This window comes from Elephas maximus, chromosome 6 (assembly GCF_024166365.1).
Source record: "Elephas maximus indicus isolate mEleMax1 chromosome 6, mEleMax1 primary haplotype, whole genome shotgun sequence".
Taxonomy (NCBI): Eukaryota; Metazoa; Chordata; class Mammalia; order Proboscidea; family Elephantidae; genus Elephas; species Elephas maximus.
The window spans coordinates 53,685,400-53,702,491 of record NC_064824.1 but is presented as its reverse complement, the minus strand read 5'-3'; the positions used below and the strand labels follow the sequence as shown (position 1 = coordinate 53,702,491).

At 42.8% G+C, this 17,092-nt stretch overlaps 1 protein-coding gene across 2 annotated transcripts in view; it reads right to left on the bottom strand.

Moving 5' to 3' along the window:
- GPD2 (glycerol-3-phosphate dehydrogenase 2) overlaps positions 1 to 17,092 on the bottom strand; it is a 184,378-nt gene that overhangs the window by 166,946 nt on the left and 340 nt on the right. The window contains exon 1 of one of the 2 annotated variants that reach the window (XM_049887268.1): positions 16,630 to 16,718. The exons of the other annotated variant lie outside the window; for it this stretch is intronic. The gene's annotated coding sequence lies outside the window, so the exon portion shown is untranslated. Of the gene's footprint in view, positions 1 to 16,629; positions 16,719 to 17,092 lie in introns of those variants that run through there. 2 annotated transcript variants of the gene reach the window in all.

Below are 17,092 nucleotides of genomic sequence, written 5' to 3'. Positions count from 1 at the left end.
TATGTTGAGAGGATTAGAGTGGGATTGTAACACCTCCCTGATCCAAGGGGAAGGGTGTTTCCCTGGGCACCACCTTTTATCTCTCAAGAGATGAAAGGGATGCAAGCAGAGAGTTGGGAACCTCATACCACCAAGAAAGCAGCACCGGGAGCAGAGCATGTTCTTTAGACACGGGGTCCCTGAGCCTGAGAAGCTCCTGGACCAGGGGAAGATTGAGGACAAGGACCTTCCTCCAGAGCCAGCAGAGAGAGAAAGCCTTCCCCTGGAGCTGACACCTTGAATTTGGACTTTTAGCCTACTTTACTGTGAGGAAATAAATTTCTTTTTGTTAAAGCCATCCCCTTGTGGTATTTTGGTTATGGCAGCACTAGATGACTAAGACACTTGGCCACTCATTCACTGCATGCCAACCACTGGGCAACAGTCTACTGTGTCCCCCAGACAACATTTACCCCTGCCCACACCATCCATTCCATTCCTCATAGCTTCCTCCACCACCCCTCAATTCACCTTTGCCCTCCCTTTGACACCATTCCCAGTCTATCTGTACTCAGCAGTGACTCACTCCTGCCACCTCATTTCACATTTACCCTTCCCAACTCTTTTCTCACTAGATCCTTATTGCTGACATCTGATTTACATCACCCTAATTCTTTTGTTATATACAATTAATTCATTAGAATCAAAGAAATCAGAGTTTAAAGAACCCTGAAGGGAACTGGACTTTTCAATCAAGGTTCCAGAAGAGTCCACATGACAATCCTGCAATTGTAAAAAAAGAAGAAAAAAAACTGTAAAATGCATAGTCAATCATTACACTGCCTGAAAACCACATGTCATGGATTGAACTGTGTACCCCCAAAATATGTGCCAACTTGGTTAGGCCATGATTCTCAGTATTGTGTGGTTGTCTTCCACTTTGTGATTTCAATTTTATGTTAAAGAAGATCAGGGTAGGATGCAACACCCTTACTAAGGTCACACCCCTGATCCAATGTAAAGGGAGTTTCCCTGGGGTGTGGCCTGCACCACCTTTTATCTTACAAGAGATAAAAAGAAAGGGAAGCAAGCAGAGAGTTGGGGACCTCATACCACCAAGAAAGCAGTCCCAGAAGCACAGCACGTCCTTTGGACCTGGGGTTCCTGCATGGAGAAGCTCCTAATCTGGGGGAAGACTGATGAGAAGGGAGACACAGAGACAAAGCCTTCTCCTATAGCTGATGCCCTGAATTTGGACTTTTAGCCCACTTTACTGTGAAGAAATAAACTTCTCTTTGTTAAAGCCATCCACTTAGGGTATTTCTGTTACAGCAGCAGTAGATGACTAAGACACCACATTAGTTTGATGTTCATATTTTTATTTCTTCGGCTGTGTCACTAAAAGGCTGGTAATTAAAACTCAGCATAAAACAATGACAATGGTGAGCAAAATCAATGGATAACTTAAGTGACAGGAGTCACCCAACAGAAGGGAAAGAACACAAGATTAAGTCCAATTCCCATCCTAATTAACTACATGACCACCCATGTTTTCTGCATTCATCTTCTTCTTCATCCAAAAAGACTTCTCCACTGTTAAGAGGCAAAAAAAGGATATATAAAATATAATTTGAATTTCACAAAAGAAAGCCAATACATAAATGAATACTGAATTTTCATTCATTCAATATTTACTGGGCACCTACAGTATTATACCATGGGTAAACAAAGATGAATAATACATGGTTCCTGCTTTTAGGGAATTCACAGGTTAGAGGAGAATATTCTAGAACAAATAAAAGTGATACAAATAAGGCTTGGACAAGGGGCTAAAGGAGTAATTGTCCCTGTAGAGGGAGAAGGGAACATCATCAGGACACACTTCCTAGAGAAGGCAATATTTAACTCAAATGTTGAACGTTCTCCAGGGAACAGGAGCAAAGACATGACTGGTACAAAGGAACATCACATTTCCAAGAACAAAGAAGTTTAGTATGGCTAGAGGTGGTATGAAATAGTCTTCAGTAATAAAGTAATGAAGCTGAGCAAGGTACACGCCATACAAAGGAACGTGGATCGTCCTGTAGGCAACGGATTGTCAATGAAGGCTCCTAAGCAAGGGGAAAGTACACAAATATTTGTTGACTATGGACTGTGCTAGTCACTTTATACATGTTACACTAATCCTCACAGCCTTCCAGCAGAATCAGATAGCATCACATTTGAATTTAAAAGATCATTCCCCCCTTTCCCCACTCCCCAAAGCAAAGCTAGGAGATCAGCTGAAAGGGCATGAGGCTAGGAGCAGGGAAGTCAGGAGACTGGATGTAAACATGGACAAGGAACCCTGAGGGTCCATAGTAAGGCAACGACAGTGACGATGTAGGGGAGAGCACAAAGTCCAAATACATTTTTCAGGGAGCATCACAAAGATGACTGAACCCAAAAGCAGTAGTTCTTAGCTTCTGTCAAAGAGAAGGCCTCTCCCCCAGGGGATACACCACCCTCTTGGCTGAGAAGAAGCCCTCAGAGCACCTCTTGCTACTGGCCACCTTAGAGCAGTTCCCAAGGAGACTTATAAACTCCATTTGGCCGCCATGCCATCAGGAGATGCCCAGTGATTAGATACTCTGAGGAGGCTTTTGCTCCCCTTGGCCACCAGGGGTGCCACATGACCCCCACCCAGCTTCCCCCAAAGCAACACAGAAGTAATCCCAGCATGTTTCACAATCCTGTTTACCTCAGTCATCACAGAAGCCCAATCTGCCCCCCTTCACCTTCCCACCCTTCTCTCCTTCCCACTCTAACCCTCTGGAACTCAAAATCTATCATCAACAAAATCCATTATGTTCTCTTTTCTGAATGTTCTTTTCACCAGGATGAACCCTGAAAACATACAGAAAGCACGATTTAACCTGAGTTTTAAAGGCTGACCCTAATGATTGTCCTGGCATCACCTCAATGGAAGGCTGCTTTCATTCTCATATTTCAGGCTAATTTCGGCCAGTATAAATAGGTAAGGCTACACCAGTTGTTAAATTATCACACCATCTCTGAATCTGTGATAACCAACCCCTTTCCTGGGACCTTCCCATGATCAAGCTATTAAAGGGTTAATGCCCGGCTTCACAAAAGGCTCCCCGGACCCTGCTCTGGGGAAAAGGCCTGCATCTGTGGGTCCCCATTCCATATTGGTCGTTAAATCATTTTTTAATAACACCCCTGCTCATATTCCAGAAATCAAGGAGCCTCGAGGTACATTAACTGCGTTCTCTCCATTGCACCTCCCAATTTCTCCTCTATTCTCTTTCAAAAACCTTCAAACCTGTTTTGAAGTTCATGCCGTTAGACCTTATCACCTATTATCTTACTCTCACCTACCCATCTACTGGTATCTTCCCCTCATGCACTCGTGACTTGAGCACCTGGCTGCCTCACATTTCAAATTCATATCTGTCCTCATCCTTGCTGTCTTCTATATCTACCTGGAAGTTCCAATTTCTCAACCACTTTGCCTCCAGTGATTGTTTCTTTGACCCCACCTCAGTCATCCACTCTTACTGTCCTAACACCTGATTCTGGCAACATGAATATTTACACGGGCCCTGAGACTTAAACTTCACTACCGTCTCTTTTCCCAGCTCAGATCATTTACTCTGGTATTTGCATTCCAACATCTCCACTATCAGTTACACCTCACTTCCCTTCCTGCCCAGCTTAGGGTAAAGTTCCATCATTGTAATCTCTCCCTTGCAAGCACCTTTGACTCCCTTGCTGCTCTCTTCCTGTTTCTTACTTGCCTGGCAAACCCCCAAACTGGTTATGCCTAACTTTCCATCTGCTCCATCATACCTCCAAACATGCAGCTGAACAAAATGCCTGGAGAAAAACACGTAACCATGCAGAATGGCCTCACTTTAAATTCATGGCCACAAATTTCCAGTGGGCAATCTGCATTGCCCACCAATCCTATTACATTTCACGAAAACCAAAAAAAAAACCCAGTGCCGTTGAGTCGATTCTGACTCATAGCGACCCTGTAGGACAGAGTAGAACTGCCCCACAGAGTTTCCAAGGAGCGCCTGGTGGATTTGAACTGCTGACCCTTTGGTTAGCAGCCGTAGCACTTCACTACGCCAAAAATGGCCATTTTGAAACATCCTGGAGTGTGTGTGTACATTTTACCAGGATGTTTCAACATGGCCGTTTCAAATCCCTCTTTCCAAAACTGTTTCGCCCATTAGCCACCCCCACATCATCATACTGCACTGGGAAAAGACATGTAATCAGGTAAGAATTCCTTTACCTTCCTACCACCTAAACCATGGCCTATCAGCCTCTATACTCATTCACTCTGCTGTCCACTCATTTACTAAGAAGAAGTGTCCCTGTTCCTGCAATGACAAACCCCTCCATTTGTGCCCTTGATCTCCTCCCTTTGTGGCTCTTCAGGAATTTTACTTCTGCAATTACCCATCACTCTTCTAAACACCACCCCATTTCTCAGCTTCCCTTCACAATAAAACTTCATGAGGAGTTAGCTGTAAGCACTGTCTCTACTTCCACAACTCATCCAATAAGCTTTTGTCCCAGCCTCTCCACTGAAACTATATTTTAAATTGCCAAAATCACAAATGACCTCATTTCCCTAAACGTGATCGTCACTAATTATCTTGCTCCACTTCTTAGCAACATTTGAAGCTGTAGAACCACCTCCTTCTTAAAACATTTTGAATGTTTAACTTCAAGGATATACACTCGCCTGATTTTCTTCCCAGCCCACTGGCAACTCCTCCTTCTCTTCAAAACTATACAACGCACCAATGGTCCCCTTCACTATCTATTACATTCTAAGTAGCCCCATCCAGTAGCAAATAAAACCTACAAGTAAACAACTCCTAACTCTATATTCAAGCAAAACTTCAGAATCTCCAAATTCCATGTATCCAATTGCCTAACATCTCCAAATATCTAATAAGCACTACAAATTTAAAACAGCACAAAACAAAATGTATCTTCCCTTCTTTCTATCTTTAGCAATTTTTGTCCATACAACCATAATTTCTCAAATGGGCAAATAAAACAGACTTTTAACTGGAGTCCTGCTTCCAATTTCCCCTCCTCCCATAATCCACACTACTTTTAGCAGCCAGAGTGATATGGCTGGGGGGAGGGTGGGCAGAATCTTACACATTACAATGGTATGTGATTCTCCAAAGCTTAACTCTACCCAACAAAATCTATCTTATTACTTAGTATTCAATTCCTCTCATTAGGGAGAAATTAAAAATTGATTTAAATTTTAAAATAATTCTCATTTTTCTTCTTGGAGGGATGATAGGGGAAAAAAAGGGTCAAGAAACACTTTTAAAGCAAAATCACATCATTTCACTCATGTGCACAAAATTCTCCATGGCTTCTGGCACCCTAGAATGAAAACTAAACCACTTTTTCTGCTTATAAAACCCTACAGGATCTAGCCCTTGCCTACTTTTTAAAGCTTCTCTTAGACATCTGGAAGGATGAATAATGCCCGTCCCCCAACCACCACCAAGGGATAGCCACATGCTAATTCTTCAAACAAGGAACCCTGGCAAAGCAACAGGAAGCACCCAGCTGCTAAGGGAAAGGCTTTTCCACGGGCAAAAACAACTGGCCATCTGCTCCCATAAAGATTACAGCCTTGGAACCCTATGGAGCAGCTCCACTCTGTCCTATAAGACTGTTATGAGTCGGAATCGACTCAATAGCACATAAAGAACAACAATCTCTCAAAACTGTGAATGTTACCTTATATGACAAAAAAGGATTTTGCACATAAAAAGAATAACAATCTCTCAAACCTTTGAATGTTACCTCATATGGCAAAAAAGGATTTTGCAGATATGATTAAGTCAAGGATCTAGAGATGGGGAGATCATCCTGGATTATCTGGGAGGGCCCTAAATACAATCGCATGCATTTTTATAAGAGGGAGTCAGAAGAAGATTATAAACACACAGAAAAGGAGAAGGCAATGTGACCACAGAGGCAGAGACTGGCCTGATGCGGCCACAAGCCAAGGAATGCCAGCAGCCGCCAGGAGTTGGAAGAGGCTAGGAACAGGTTCTCCTCTGGAGCTTCCAGAGAGAGTGTAGCCTTGCCAACACCTTGATTCCAGCCCACCATCACCATCGGTCGCCGTCAAGTCTATTCTGACTCATGGTGACCATATGTGAGTCAGAGTAGAACTGTCCTCATACGGTTTTTAACGGCTGATTTTTCCAAAGTAAATCACCAGACTTTTTCTTTTTGAGGTGCATCGGGGTGGTCTCAAACCTCCAACCCAGCTCATTAGCCATTGCACAGTTGGAATCGACTCTATGGCAACAGGTTAGTGTTTTGTTTTGTTCTGTTCTGTTCTGTTTTGTGACTCCTGATTCCAGCTCAGGGAAGATGATTTCAGACTTCTGCCCACCAGAACTGTGAGAATAAATTTCTGTTGTTTGTGGTAATTTGCTACAGTAGCCTCTCACTTTCAGACACTCACTAATACAGACATCTCTTACTCTCACCCACCAAGTTCCAGGTCTATTTACCGTCTTCTGTCTATCAAATTCATCAGGAATAAAATTAGGACTCTGGAGCCAGCTGTCCCCTCTGCCTGGAACACCCTGCTTCTCATCACTGCGTGGCTGGCTTCTTCTGGTCATTCATGCTTAGCTCAAATGTCAGTTCCTCAGAGAGGCCTCCCCAAACATTCCAGATCCAAAATAGCCATATAGCTCTCATAATCTCGTATTTCTCTTCATCATTATTACTTTTCTCCCCACTAGAATGTAAATTCTACAAGAGCAGAGACTGTATCTGCTTTGTTCACCACAATAACCTTAATGTGTAGAAAAATACCTGGCACATATTACATAACCAACGAATTTAACGAATAGATGGAATATGTAGGTGATGAAAGAAAAGGACATGGTGGTGCTCTTTAATAAACCTGAGGCACCCGTGGGGGGAGGGAAGACAATGAGTCCTATCCAGTCTGTGGGACTTCCAAGTGGAAATGTCCAGTAAACAATCTAAGCTCAGTCAACAGGTCTGGTTGGGTGTGTTGGTTTGGGATCACTGAAACCAGGGATATGGATAAATTTGTGCAAAGAGCTTCTACCATGAGAAGACGGTGAGCTAAGGAAAAACCTTGGGAATACCAATATTAAGGGGAAGAACTTGCAAAGAGACAACTAAGGAGAAGTCCAAAGGAAGAAAAGATGTCCCAGTGAAAACTCAATTTCACAAAGGAAGGAATGAGCAGAATCACAAAAATTCCAATTAAAAAGTTCCCATTGACTTGTAGTCAAGAGAACACCATAATCATAACAAGGACAGATTCATCTGAGCTAGAAGCCAGAGTTCTAACAGCTGTGGAGTAAATGGCAAGTGGAAGAGGTAGGAAAGCTAAGTATAAAATATACATTCAGGCACACGGCATGAAGGAAAGGAAAAAGGGGGCATTAGCTAGAAAAGAGTGTAGGGAGAAGGAATAGTTTTGGTTTTTTGGTCTTTGTTTTCTGATGGGAGAATCTTGAGCATTCTTGTAAATATTCAGAAATGAAGATGAACATGAAGAAATGTGATAAAGTAAGGTATCCCGGGGTGGCACAAATGGTTAAGCTCTCAGCTACTAGCCGCAAGGTTGGCAATCTGAACCCACCCAGAGGTGCCTTGGAAGACAGGCCTGGCAATCCGCTTCAGAAAGGTCAACAGCCTTGAAAACCCTATGGAGCAGTTCTACTCTGCACACATGGGGTTGCCACAAGTTGGAATCAACTGGACAGCAACCAACACCACCAACGAAGTATATGAAGGGATGTGAGATCCAGAGTATTGGAGAAAGAATCAACTATCGGTAACTCTATCTCCGGGTTGGGAGCCCTCGTGGCGCAGTGGTTAAGAGCTTGGTCACTAACCAAAAGGTCAACTGTTCGAATCCACCAGCCACTTTTTGGAAATCCTATAGGGCAGTTCTACTCTGTCCTATTAGTGTCCCTATGAGTCAGAATCAACTCGGCGGTAATGGGATCTCTAAGTTGAGAGGTAATTGAGTTGACAGATTCAAATACAGAGAAGATGTGAAGAAGAGAGCAAAATATAAAGAGACCACGATACCTGTTTTCTCAGTATAATAGGATGCAAAGATACTGTAAAAGAGACTGCTAACTCTTGACCAAAAATCCATTTCCTATTTTTCCTGGGCTCCCGGCTAGATTACATTTGCCAATCTCCCATACAGATAACTGTGATTATGCAACTGACTCCCTCAATGGTATTTTATTGGAAAGGATACATTTCTTTCAAGACTAAGCTTTTAATAAACAGATATGTATCTTCTCTTTAGCCTTCCACTAGCCAGATGCAGCTGACAACAAAGCTCCAAGGGTCGGCAAAAGCCAAAATCAAACCCGTGGCCATCGAGTCAATTCTGACTCATAGTGACCCTATAGGACAAAGCAGAACTGCCCCATAGGGTTTTCAAGCAGCAGACTTTGGATTCAAACCGCTGACCTTTCGGCCTTAACCACTTAGCCACTACGCTCCATGGGATGGCAGAGGCACAAGATGGAAGGATTCAGGGTACCTGAATCAAGTGAAGGAAGCCATCTACCACCCAGGACGACAGCATGATGGCATGAGCAAGAAGTAAATTTCAGTTCTGCTTGAGCTTTTATCTACTTATCAGGTTTTTTGTATCCGTTTAAACCAAAAACCAAACCAAATCCATTGCCCTCGAGTGGATTCTGACTCATAGCGGCATGCCCTAATCACTACAATTACCTCTTGATAAAGACATGCACAGGTGGGGTAAAAAGGAAAAGGCTGAAGATTTTGAAAAACTATGAAAAGAAATGGAAAGAGGTGGTTTCTAGAAATAGTTAACAACTGCCACATGTCTAAGGCTGGAGAATATAAATTGTCAAGTACCTTTAATCTGCATGATTGTGTATATTTTCCCAATAGCACTCAGCAGCCCAACTGTAAGAAACAAAACCATTGCCATCAAGTTGATTCCAACTCGCAGTGACCCTGCAGGACACAGCACTGCCCCATCGGGTTTCCAAGGATTAGAGCCTTGGAAACCTTGCCATTTTTTCTCCAGCAGAGTGGTTGGTAGGTTCCATCCATCCTTAGTTTTGCCACTGCCCCACCAGTACTTCTTATACTTCTTATAAAAATGCAGAAAAAAAGCAGATTGATACCAAGTTGCTAGGACGATTTTAACAATGTCATGGGTTCCTAGAAGTCAAGTCAAAAGGAATACTGCTTTAAGCAGGCACACCATGCAATGCATTCACCTGCTGGGACGATTTCAGCATCATTGGTTGGAAACTGCTGAACCACAGAGTAAAACATTAGGAAGTATAAGAGTTAGGAGAAAAAGTTCAATGAGTTGGGCAGTGAAATCCAAAGTTACAAAAAGCAGGAAATATATTACAGAAGGGTAGAATTCTCTTTTGATTCTATTATTTCTTTGCAAAGTTCCCAAAGAAGCTTCTGTCATAGCAGAAAATAACTATGTGGCTTTGAATGGGTCACTTAACTTCCTGGGCCTCTGTTTCGTCATCGGTGTAACAGGGCTCACTGTGGAGGTACGAAATAATGCACAGACTGCTCAGCACAGTGCCTAGAAAATGGTAACTGCAATAAAGGATAATGATCATTACAATTTGTTATTAATAATAAAAAGAGAAGGTTATAAAAAAGAGAAGGTTGAGTTAAAACTCAAAATCTCTTTCTATTTTAAAATTTTGTGAATCTGTATTTTTTAGGTAAATATTCAAGTCATTTGATGGTGAGCTGGGATGGGGAAAAGGGTTAATAGGAGCAAGCATAACAGGAAAAAAAGTAAAAAATCTACTCGTTTTGATGGATCCTATGCGCATAAGCCTGAAGGACCACATAAGACAACGCAGCACAGCATCCTCCAGATGTGAATGCCACATCTGGAGTGGATGACAAGAGAGAAAATTCCAAACTCAGAAAACAGCAGAAAGGTAAGGCCAAGGTCTTGAGGTGAGCATAACCCATTGGCCAAGATCAGCCTCCCCTTCAGTAGGAAGATTAATGAAACACTTGTAGCTTTTTATGGGCTTTAAATTCACGCAGTTCAGCCACTTCATTTTATAGAGGGACCTGAAAGAGGCAAAGGCTGACCAAAGCGGCACCTAGGTGGCTCTCATGGGACTTCAGGGATGCCGGGAAGAAAAGACTGTTCCCCAAAGTCTCCTCCTCCTTAGACTACATAAACAGTCCTTGAGGTTTTATCCCCTTAGAATCCAGAGCCCTTTGATAAGGGTGACAAGTTAATTTTCTCAATCGTCTTATAAGAATTAGTTTTCTAGGCTTTTCAAGAGATTGGTTTGGGTGGGCAGTTAGGGTAGAAGGGAGAAAGAGTGAAGAGAAAGGAGCCCTAACAAAGGTGCGCCCTCATGAATACGGACTGATGGTTCATTTGTAGATTCCTACACTGCTTTTCTTCAGAGGCTGCTTTTATAACCTCAGTTTACATGCAGTAATTTTCTTTCTCCTTCTAAATATCCTTTGGACATCAATTCTGACAAATGGGTAGGGAGGAAAGGGAGGACTGAAAAAAATCAAGCTTAAAATATCCAGTTTGCCTGATTACAGCAATGCATCTGCCTGTGCGCTATCTGCTGTCTGCTCACGCCCAGCCCATTCTTATCACATATTTCTTGAGTAATTAAGGGGTGAATGAATTATGAGGCAATCATTCATACAACAACTATTCACTAGATGTGGCCCATGTGCAAAGTACCTGGGGTAGGCATGTGAGGCCCATAAAATTGTGTAAGATCCCGCCCCTGCTCTGAATCACCTGCCGTAGGAGAGAAAATGATGCCTGTTTTCTATAACTACTATACACGAGAATAAATATGAGGCTTACAAGTGGCATTAAAAAAAGTAACTAAAGAGTTTAGGAAACGTACAAAACAATTCTGACTGAAGTCGTCGGGAAAGCATCACGAAATTGGTAGCCAACCGTCAGGGAGACTTTCAAAAAGGCGACGCAGAAGGGAGAACGTTAGCACAGGTGCAGCGATAGGAACGAGATCCTCCACCAGCTGCCGCTGAGCAGACTCGGACTCATGGCGACCCCATGTGTGCCAAAGCAGAACTCTGCTCCACAGGGTTTTCAATGGCCAATTTTTCAGACACAGATCACCAGGACTTTCTTCCAAGGCACTCTGGGCGGACTCTAACTTTCAGTTAGGTTAGCAGCTGACCACATTAACCGTTTGCACTACCCAGGGACTTTAAGACAGATTTAGGGAATTCCAAGTAGTCCAGTTTGGCTGGATCACAGGGAAGATAAAGTGAGAACCTTAATATTGGGGCAAGACTGGGGAGGTCCAGGAATTCCAAGCCAGAGATTAGAACTTGACCCAATACAGCAGAGTGACCGCACAGAAGGGTGGAGAAGAATGTGACATGAGATCAAAGCAGGGTTGGCATTATTACAATGAAACAAAACATCCTTTGTTTATTCCCTTTAAATAAAAGGAAAACCGCTTTTAAGAACCTAGGGCTCTGAGTTATACTATTTTCCTCACTTTTGACATAGATTTCAAGGAGTACTGCATTTTATTGAAATAATAATGGCATAAAATATTGACCAAAACTTTCCTAAAAAGTTCACCTTGAACAGAAACTTGTTTGTCATATGTGCATAGCCATCTAAAGTTTCCACTTGGTTTTAGTGGTCACTGGGGGATTTAATGAGTTGGAATCCACTCGAAAGCAACAGGTACGGGTTTTGGGGGGATTTAAGTTAAACAATAAAGTTTTCTAAGCACATGTCACCCCACTGTCACCAAGCCACACTTAGACCATGTCGTTCAACAGTAGTAGCTTTCAGAATTCTCATTTTCAGAAAACAGCCTGTCTTTTAAGGTTTGTGGAGTTCCCCCCCCCCACATTAAAACCTTGTATAGAAAAATATATGTAAAGAGTCAAATTAAGATTCCACAGACATATCACTATTTGAAGAATATGGAGTTTCAGAAAACCAAGATTAAGCAAGGTTCAAGAAGAAACTACACTCTAACAGTATCTCACTGTTAAAGTGCATTGGTAATCATTTCGTTTTACCTAAATAATTAAAAAATGTCCCCTAAATAATGTTTTAAGTTTTGCTAATACATATTTCATAATAAATTTTTAGTTGGGAAAGAAAAATATTCTATTACTAATTTTTTCCCCACTAATTTTAACAAATTAATAGAGTCAAATATTGGCCTAATTAAAATGTGAAACCAAGTTTTGATCGCTGTGTAAATCAGAAATCTGGTTTTAAAAGAACCAACACAAAATTTTCAACTGAAAAATGAGGATCAAGAGCACAGGTACGCTACAGAAAAAAATATTCTACCCAACGAACCGGTAAGAAACCCCAACAAAAGATGAAAACCCTAAAAAAAGATGAAAATCCTGAAAAACAAGCAGTAAAAACCTTGGTCTCATTCATGTCAGGCCACAAAACTAGAATTCTGGAGGAACTCTGACCACAACTACTATCTAAACATCCTCGGGTATTCAAAATCATCAGCTCCTCTTGCTTCCTTTTTTTAAAAAATGTTTCTAGGATCAATCTCTGGTCTTGTAATACAGGAAGAGGGCTGCTCGAAAGTTGTTAGAGATTTCCTGGCTTGCGGCCACCTTGGCCCTTATCTTTCTCGTTTGGAGTTGAATCTCGTCATCTCTCCCTCCTCGATTTCTTTCACCCATCACATCAACAATTCTAAAACAAGAAAATGTAAAACGTGACCTCTATTAGTTTTTCTTACCCTATGACAAAACTTCCAGGTTTTCTTCTTATCTCAAAGGTAATGATTCATGATGTAATTACCTCTGTATTTTGATGAGCAACTAAAACCTGCTTTGATGATCCATACTTAGTTCCATTCAATCCTTCCCTATCTCCAAAATAACAATCCTGGAATTAAAAACCTGTTGCCTTCAAGTGGATTCCGACTCATAGCGACTCTACAGTACAGAGTAGAACTGCTCTATAAGGTTTCCAAGGAGCAACTGGTGAATTCGAGCTGCTGACCTTTTGGTTAGCAGCCATTAACCCACCATAGCTCTTAACCACTGCGCCACCAAGACTCTGAAATTAGCCAGTTCTGGTAGGTCCCAACCCTAATGACTAATTTTCCCCTGATACATGGGATGAAAAATATATCCCATAGTACATGCAGATACAGCAAAAGGCAGACAGGGAGCTCCTTTACCATCTGACGTGTTTCCAGAGAAGTGTGTTAAAAGTGGCAAGAATGAAGAGTTATACTTTTTAACTCCAATCTTGGGCTTTAAAACTTCAGAGACATGCTGAAAAGTATTATTTAGTTCATGTACAGAATTTTACTGATCATTTCTATTTTCCACAGAAAGTTCATTTTGAAAATATATGTTACGCTGACTCTTTAATACACTCAAGTACAAAACTGGAAACATTCTTGAAACAAAGATGAGCTTCTTTTGCTGTAATCTTCAGGAAACTTTAGGTCTCTCTGTTCATCAACTGACATTCCATTCACCACGAAGCTATCTCCAACTATCTGAGCCCATGTTAATCTCGCCCTTCCATAAACAGGACAGTTACAGCCAACATTCTACCACCGGGTACATGATTACCTAAGATCTTATGTTGGTCTCCAACTGTTTTACATCTAATTTTTTACCTTGATAAATAAACTCTACCAGTTGCCATCAAGTCGATTCCAACTCATAGGGATCCTGTGTGTGTCAGAGTGGAACTGCACTTCATAGAGTTTTCAATGGCTGATTTTTCAGAAGTAGATCACCAGGCTTTTCATCTGAGGTACCTCTAGGTGGACTCAAACCTCCGACCTTTAGGTTAGCAGCCAAACATGCTAACCATTTGTACCACCCAGGGACTCCAAACAAACTCTAAACCTATCAAAAGTAGTATAAGCATACTTTTTTTTCTGTACCTACTGCTTGTTTGGAAACCCTGGTGGCATAATGGTTAAGTGCTACAGCTGCTAACCATAAAGGTCGGCAGTTTGAATCCGCCAGGCGCTCCTTGGAAACTCTATGGGGCAGTTCTACTCTGTCCTACAGGGTCACTATGAGTTGGACTTAGCAGCACTGGGTTTGTTTGTTTTTTAAGAGGAAAAAGTATTATATTAAAAAATAAAGAGGTCAGATAATGGTCCTGGAAATTGATTCCCTTCTCTAAAAACCACTTAATCTCCCCATGACACACATACTCCAAATTAAAAGGGAAAAAAGGTCTGGGTAATTCGTGCACAAAATGAGTTATATAGCTAACTATATTCTTGGCCCCAATTTTTCTTTTTGAATATAAGAAGGAAGGAATCTTAAATATTTTGAAGTCTACTGCCTGTCAGGTATGTCACTAGCTATTTTAAATGTTATATAATTTTGCCAGTGAGAAAACTGAGGCTCAGTAAGTTTGAATCGGTTACCTAAAGCCACATATCTGTAATATGAAGACTGAGACATCTCCACCCAGGGCCAAAGTCTTTGTTTTTGCCCTACTACACTCAACCAGAGTTTGCCCCACGGTTCAGTCACTTATTGAGAAAGGTGCTTATTATAAGCCTGAGCCTGGTGGCTCTGTGGTTAAGAGCTCAGAGGATTACCAAAGGGTCAGCAGTTCAAATCCATCAGCCACTCCCTGGGAACCCTATGGGACAGTTCTACTCTGTCCTATAGGGACACTTTGAACCTGAATTGACTCGACTGCAATGGGTTTTTTTGTTTTTACTACAAGCTAGTCACTGCTCTAAGCATTAGTGACACAAAACAATGCAAGACAAACCAAGCCCTACTCTCACAGAACTTACATTCCAGTGATGAAAAGACAGGAAAGTAATAACCAAACAGGATATTTTCAGAGTTATAGTTTACCACTATGATTTATGCAAAATGATATTTCTAAATATATATAATGAGATAAATGGCTGCAAAAACTAACCAATTGCCATAGACTCCAACTCATGGCAACCCCACCTATTGCTCCGCAGGGTTTTCAACGGCTGATTTTTTGGAAGCAGACTGCCAAGCCTTTCTTTGGAGGCACCTCTGGATGGACCTGAAGCTTCAACCTCTCATTTAGCAGCTAAACACATTAACCATTTGCAGCACCCAGGAACTTCACAAAAACTAACCGGAGTGGTAAAACCCACTGACAGTTGGAGCCCTGGTGTTGCAGTTGGCAGTTCGAATCCACCCGCCACTCCCTGGAAACACTATGCGGCAGTTCTATTCTGTCCTGTAGGGTCCCTGTGAGTTGGAATTGACTTGACACTAATGGATTTGGTTTTGGGTTTGTGTGGTGCCCTCTCATGAATCACTGCTCAGAATTTCTCTATAAAGGGCCTATGTGAGATATCAGAACAGACAGTTTCAACAAGGTTAGCAAACCCAAAATTTCATCTTTTGTCCATTGTTCACTACTCTATTGCTGAGTTCACTAATCTATTTGAAGAGCTGATTTGCAAAATCAAGGAAATGTTGTAAGATGACATAATGCCCCTATGACAAATGCAGGGGGGTTTCAACAACGGCATCACATGACATCCGTTGGGCAATGGTATCTCACTCTCAGAGACCGACCAGTAAAAACTTTACAACTCAGAAACTAGAGTGGTCAGTAGCCACCAGAAAGTGCCTGGCCCCAGTGTAACAGGTGCCACTGCCCACCGCACTCCAAAAAGAAACTTTACTGTCTCTTAAACTTGGAACATATACAAATGCTAACAGTTTTGTTTTCAGCAATAAAGACAGCATAATTTACCAGCTTCCTTCCCTCACTTACTCATACGATTTACCTAAATTACCTGTTGGCAAGAAGTTTTTTTATGGCCAATTTTTTAATTGCCTCCTATTATATATTTAAGATTTTTTCACCTTATATATTTATAATGTGTTGCATAATTGGTGTTGGCCCATGTCACTAAGACTGTGTGAGTATGCTTGTAAATTACTTTGGAACTCCTGAGGAAAACTGTCAAGGGCGTGCAAGCGCCTCTGTACCTGGTGAAAGCCTAGAAACCATTTGCTGAGGGCCTTCACTTCATTCAGCAGGCTAGCACTTTCCGGCCAAAGCACCCTTTGCAAATCTGTATCTGCTCCTTGAAATTACTACATGAGGAATGGGGGCTGTTTTAAGTTCATCAGTGTACACCTTCTATTTCCTTCCAGGCCTGTCTGGCTCCAGCTGCCTTCTAGAATCTTTCCCACCCTTGCTTCGGAAACAAGCAGCAAACCTTCTTATCAGACGAGGTACATCTACGAGCAAAAAGTTTGCAGTAAACTTTCAATTACCTGCCATCCTCGCCCGAAGTCCTCCACTTTACTAATGAGATAAATGCACACCCCGCCCCCGCCCCGAAAATAAAGAGTGTAAACTGTTACACCCTAGAAAAGAACTATCCCATCTTCTGTTGGTGAGGAGGAATTATAAATTTTTTCCCATTTTCCCGCCACCACCCACCCCAACACCGGAGCCCTCGAAGATTCGCCAGGGTCAGAAGGAACCACTTTCCCCTGCACTCTAGGGGCCGGGGTGGGGGGGGGGTTCCCAGGAAGCACAGCACACACCTGAGATTGATCCTCTCGCGCGAGGGAACAGAGACCAGGGGCACCCAGTTCCTCCAGCCAGGGCGGAGCCTCTGCCTCCCCCCAAATGAGAGACTCGGCCCAGGTACTCGCGGCGAGGCGCGCGCGGATGTCACCGCGAGGCAGGCAGAGCAAGTGTAATCCGACACAGCCCGCGCGGCCGCGCCTCCGCCTCCCCGGCCACTTCCTCCTCCCCCTCCTTCTCCTCCTCGTCCAACCCCCTCCCGAGGGACAGACCCTGGTGGCGGGGCCGACAAACACATCCAGGCCGGACGCCTGGGGCCCAGGCTCCTCCGGCCCAGCAGGGAAATGCGGAAGTGGCGGCGGGAGCCCAGGGCGGGGAGGCTTGCGAACCCGCGGGCGGTGAGCGAGCGAGGTCGCCGCCGCCCAATGAACAGGACTCCACAGGGGCACGGGTCCCGCCGGCTGGGGCCGCGCGCGGCGC